The following is a 6,027-nucleotide window of genomic DNA, read 5'->3' as shown; positions in this document are numbered from 1 at the left end:
TGTGAAGGAAATTTTTTTTAGAGAGAAAGATGAGGACAAGTAGAGTTTTTTGGCCCCCTCAAACGTGCATATTTATGTTTGGCCCCCCCAAAAGAAGTTGCCTAGCTCCGCCAGTGGGCATGATGGCATGGTCTAGAATGCAAGGAATTTTTTTTTTTGAGGGAAACAACAAGACTCTGCTGTGGTGCAGAAGTAGCTAGCGTTCAACAATGCAAGGACCAATTGGAATCTGGTGGGCTGCCACTTTTCCAAGTTTTCTTCATGTGGGTTAACTTTTCCTCTCTGCAGGTGTTCCTCTGCGCGTGATGCAGCTTTACTCGTGGTCGGAGATGAAGAGAGGAGCACCCCTGGGCTAGGGACGACGAGTGGGAGTGCGCCACAGTGGCCGGAGATGACAAAAATAAAATAAAAATAACATCACTAGAATTTGGCGGCCGGCGGTGGACGGGGCGGCAGATTGGTCGCCGGAGGCCAGGATCGCAGCAGCGGGGGAGGCACCGACATGCAAGCAGCTGAGCAACCGATATTTAAGGAGTTGGTTTTGGTTGCTCAATTTTGAGAGTGTTGGAACACTTCTCCTAAAATATTTAGGGAGTTGAAGATCTTACGAGTTCGACTAAGTGTGGCTTAACTCCTTAGGCTGGTCATAGTGGGGAGTAACTTATACTAGTGTCATGCATATGACACTAGTCTAATTTACTATCTTTATAATGCAAAGTAACATAGTAGTAGTGTCATAGATGGCTTCATTTATTAGCTCATAGACTTATTGTGCCTCGGGAAGCGCTATGTTACAGTAACATATTATGTTACCACAAGCACCTCTTTCCTCATTAAACACGTGCCACATAAGCAAAACTGTCTTGAGATGTGTTAAGTTACTACCTAAATTACCCCCACACTAGTAGAAAAGGGGGCAAAGGTCCAGGCCTGGTCAGCCCATTAGTCTCGGTTCAGTCCAGAACCGGGACCAATGGGGGCATTGGACCCGGTTCGTGAGCCCAGGGGGCCGGCCGGGCCACGTGGGCCATTGGTCCCGGTTCGTCTGGATCTTTTGGTCCCAGTTGGTGGGACGAATCGGGACCAATGGGCCTCGCTCCTGGCCCACCACCATTGGTCCCGGTTGGTGGCTTGAACCGGGACCAAAGGCTCCCCTTTAGTCCCGGTTCATGCCACCAACCGGGACCAATGAGGTGCCTATATATACCCCCTCGCGTAAGAGCAGAGCACACTGCTCTGTTTTTTTCTGGCCGAGGGGGAGAGGGCTTGGTGGTGCTCTAGCTCACCTCCTATGCACACAAGGTGTTCGATGGAATGCTCGAGCCACACTACTTAAGCTTTCTCCTATCCAAGCTCGACCTCCAAACTCCATTTTCCTCAATATTTGTCTATGTTTAGCGGTCCGTCACACCCCGTCCCCGTCTTCACCGCCGTCGATCACCCGCGCCGAGCTCATCGTCGGCATCACCGTGGTGAGCCTCTTGTTCTTATCTTCTTTCTGAAAGGAAAAAATATTCTTACTTGTATGTTTACATAGATACTTGTATTATTTTCTTATTTTTATTATTGCATCTTATATAGTGCGATGGTTTTGTATCCGCCCCCGTCGGCCCTCGTCCTGTCTATGATTCGGATGTGTTATATATATTATCTTTATAACTATTGGTTCATTTATTGTTTATGAAAATTATGCCGACCAACGTGACATAGATTTTATTTATGTAGGATGTATGTGAATCGGAAATTCCAACCGACCCTATTGTCGAGAGGTTAAATTTAGTTGAAGAAGAAAACAATTTGTTGAAGGAAAAAATAAAAAAAATGAGGAGGAAAAGATGATATTGGAGTTGCATGTTGCGGATGTGTCGTCGATGATCACAAGATCAAGATGGATGCAATGCGCTTGAAGATTAGAGAGATTAGAAAATATGCCATTCATACCGAGGCTTGGTATCATTATGTCGTTGGATCAATTGTTACCTTGGTTGCGATTATGATCGCATTTGTTTTCGCATTGAAATGTTTTACATAGTTTCAATGTATGGTTTAATTAATTAGATGCTCTGGAGAGCTATATGTTGTTAGATGAGAACTATGTATGTACTTTGGTTTTAATGTGATGATGAACTTCTATTAATTTGGACACTTAATTATATATAATGCACGCAGATGAACCGGCAATGGATGTACGGTGACAGACACACCTCCGAGTACATTAAGAGCGTGCATGAGTTTCTCGATGCGGCTGAGGCAAACAAGCAGAATAGTTTTATGTGTTGTCTATGCACTGAATGTGGGAATACGAGGTCTTACTCTAACCGGAAAATCCTTCACTCCCACCTGCTTTACAAGGGTTTCATGCCACACTATAATGTTTGGACGAGGCACGAAGAAATAGGGGTTATGATGAAAGACGGCGAAGAACAAGAGTACGATGACAACTATGTGCCCCCTGAATACGGTGATGCTGCAACGGGGGGAGCTGGTGAAGATCAAGAGGAACCAGATGATGTGCCCAATGATGCTGCAACGGGTGAAGCTGCTGAAGATTAAGAGAAAACAGACGATGTGCCCGATGATGATGATCTCCGCCGGGTCATTGTCGATGCAAGGACGCAATGCGAAAGTCAAAAGGAGAAGCTGAAGTTCGATCGCATGTTAGAGGATCACAAAAAAGTGGTGTACCCCAATTGCGAAGATGGCAACACAAAGCTCGGTGCCATATTGAAATTGTTGCAGTGGAAGGCAGAGAATGCTGTGGCTGAAAAAGGATTTGAGAAGCTACTGAAAATATTGAAGAAGAAGCTTCCAAAGGATAACGAATTGCCCGACAGTACATACGCAGCAAAGAAGGTCGTATGCCCTCTAGGATTGGAGGTGGAGAAGATACATGCATGCCCTAATGACTGCATCCTCTACCGCGGTGCATACAAGGATCTGAATGCATGCCCGGTATGCGGTGCATTGCGGTATAAGATCAGACGAGATGACCCTGATGATGTTGACGGCGAGCCCCCAGGAAGAGGGTTCCTGCGAAGGTGATGTGGTATGCTCCTATAATACCACGGTTGAAACGTCTGTTCAGAAACGAAGAGCATGCCAAGTTGATGCGATGGCACAGTGAGGACTGTAAGAAAGACGGAAAGTTGAGAGCACCCGCTGACGGGTCACAGTGGAGAAAAATCGAGAGAAAGTACTGGGACGAGTTTGCAAAGGACCCAAAGAACGTATGGTTTGCTTTAAGCGCGGATGGCATTAATCCTTTTAGGGAGCAGAGCAGCAATCACAACACCTGGCCCGTGACTCTATGTATGTATAACCTTCCTCCTTGGATGTGCATGAAGCGGAAGTTCATTATGATGCCAGTTCTCATCCAAGGCCATAAGCAATCCGGCAACGACATTGATGTGTACCTAAGGACATTAGTTGAAGAACTTTTACAGCTGTGGAATGGAAACAGTATACGTACGTGGGATGAGCATAGACAGGAGGAATTTAACCTAAAGGCGTTGATGTTCGTGACCATCAATGATTGGCCCGCTCTCAGTAACCTTTCAGGACAGACAAACAAAGGATACCACGCATGCACGCACTGTTTAGATGACATTGAAAGTATATACCTGGACAAATGCAGGAAGAATGTGTACCTGGGCCATCGTTGATTTCTTCCGACCAACCATCAATGTCGAAAGAAAGGCAAGCATTTCAAAGGCGAGGCAGATCACCGGAAGAAGCCCGCCATGCGTACCGGTGATCACGTACTTGCTATGGTCAATGATTTACATGTAATCTTTGAAAAGGGTCCCGGCGGATTAGCTGTTTCGAATGACGCTGAGGGACACGCACCCATGTGAAAGAATAAATCTATATTTTGGGACCTACCCTACTGAAAAGACCTAGAGGTCCGCTCTTCAATCGACGTGATGCACGTAACGAAGAACCTTTGCGTGAACCTGCTAGGCTTCTTGGGCGTGTATGGGAAGACAAAAGATACACCTGAGGCACGGGAGGACCTGCAACGTTTGCACGAAAAAGACGGCATGCCTCCGAAGTAGTATAAAGGTCCTGCCAGCTACGCTCTTACGAAAGAAGAGAAATAAATCTTCTTTGAATGCCTGCTCAGTATGAAGGTCATGACTGGCTTCTCGTCGAATATAAAGGGAATAATAAACATGGCAGAGAAAAAGTTTCAGAACCTAAAGTCTCATGACTGCCACGTGATTATGATGCAACTGCTTCCGGTTGCATTGAGGGGCTTCTACCGGAAAATGTCTGATTAGCCATTGTGAAGCTATGTGCATTCCTCAATGCAATCTCTCAGAAGGTGATCGATCCAGAAATCGTACCAAAGCTAAGGAGTGATGTGGCGCAATGTCTTGTCGGTTTCGAGCTGGTGTTCCCACCATCCTTCTTCAATATCATGACGCACGTCCTAGTTCATCTAGTCGACGAGATTGTCATCCTGGAGCCCGTATTTCTACACAATATGTTCCCCTTTGAGAGGTTCATGGGAGTCCTAAAAAATATGTATGTAACCGCGCTAGGCCAGAAGGAAGCATCTCCATGGGCCATCAAACAGAGGATGTTATCGGGTTTTGTGTTGACTTCATTCCTGGCCTTAAGAAGACAGGTCTCCCTAAATCGCGGTATGAGGAGAGACTGACTGGAAAAGGCACTCTTGGAAGTGACTCAATAATATGCAGGGACGAATATTCTTGGTCTCAAGCACACTACACAGTTCTATAGAACTCTACCTTGGTGACCCCGTATGTCGATGAACACAAGAACAGTCTGCGCTCCAAACACCCGAAGCAGTGCAACGACTGGATTACATGTGAACACATCAGGACTTTCAGCAGTTGGTTGTAAACACGTCTCAGAGGTGACAACACTGTTTGTGATGAGCTGTACTTGTCGTCCAAGGGACCATCTTTGACTGTATTGACTTACAAATGATACGAGATAAATGGGAATACATTTTACACGATCGCCCAAGATCAAAAGAGCACCAACCAAAATAGCGGTGTCCGTTTTGATGCAGCAACCGAGAGCGGAAAGGACACATATTATGGTTACATAGTGGACATATGGGAACTTGACTACGAACATGATTTTAAGGTCCCTTTGTTTAAGTGCAAATGGGTCAATCTGTCAGGAGGCGGGGTACAGATAGACCCACAGTATAGAATGACAACAATGGATCTGAAAAATCTTGGGTACACTGACGAGCCGTTCGTCCTAGCCAATGATGTGGCACAGGTTATCTATGTGAAGGACATGTCTACCAAACCGAGAAAAAGAAAATATAAGGAAGCGAATACATCATAAGATGAGCCAAAGCGCCACATAGTTCTTTCAGGAAAAAGGGACATCCTGGGAGTGGAGGGCAAGACAGACATGTCTGAAGATTATGAAAAGTTTCATGAAATTCCTCCGTTCAATGTCAAGGCTGACCCAAGCATCCTGATAAATGATGAAGATTATCCATGGTTACGGCGCAATAAGCAAATGACACAAGTGAAAAAAAAGTGAAGACTTTCTCCCGCAACTATTATGATGATACCATGCCAACTTTGTAACACACGAGTATGCTATGCCAACTTTTCCAGAGTTCATTTGAAAACTATGAATTTAGGTCGAATTTTCTCTATAGGTGCATCTATGTTCATTTTTTTAGTAAAGTTAATCACAAACTTATGATTCACACAAATTTCAAAGAATTTAAATTTTAACTATTCAAATTTGAAAACCAATGGCACTAACAGAAAGTTTATAATTTTTCTAAAACTAATGACACTAACAAAAAGTTTATAATTTTGCTGACCTAAAAGCAAAAAGAAATAATAAATAAAGCAAAAAACAAAAGAAAATAAATAATGCAGAAAATAAAACAAAAAATATGGAAAAAATAAAAATAGCAACAATAAGTATTTTTTTGTAAATAGAAACAAAATAAAATAAATAAAGCAACAAAGAAAACAAAAAAAACTAAAAAAGTGTTTTCAAATTTGAAAACTAATGGCACTA

General features: G+C 43.9%; 1 pseudogene; it reads left to right on the top strand.

Annotated features, from left to right (window-relative positions):
• Nucleotides 1–6,027, top strand: part of LOC119332021 — a 27,855-nt pseudogene that overhangs the window by 8,595 nt on the left and 13,233 nt on the right.

Source organism: Triticum dicoccoides, chromosome 7A (assembly GCF_002162155.2).
Source record: "Triticum dicoccoides isolate Atlit2015 ecotype Zavitan chromosome 7A, WEW_v2.0, whole genome shotgun sequence".
In the NCBI taxonomy this organism is placed as follows: Eukaryota; Viridiplantae; Streptophyta; class Magnoliopsida; order Poales; family Poaceae; genus Triticum; species Triticum dicoccoides.
Note: the sequence above shows the minus strand (reverse complement) of the source record. Positions and strands in the feature narration are given on the sequence as shown.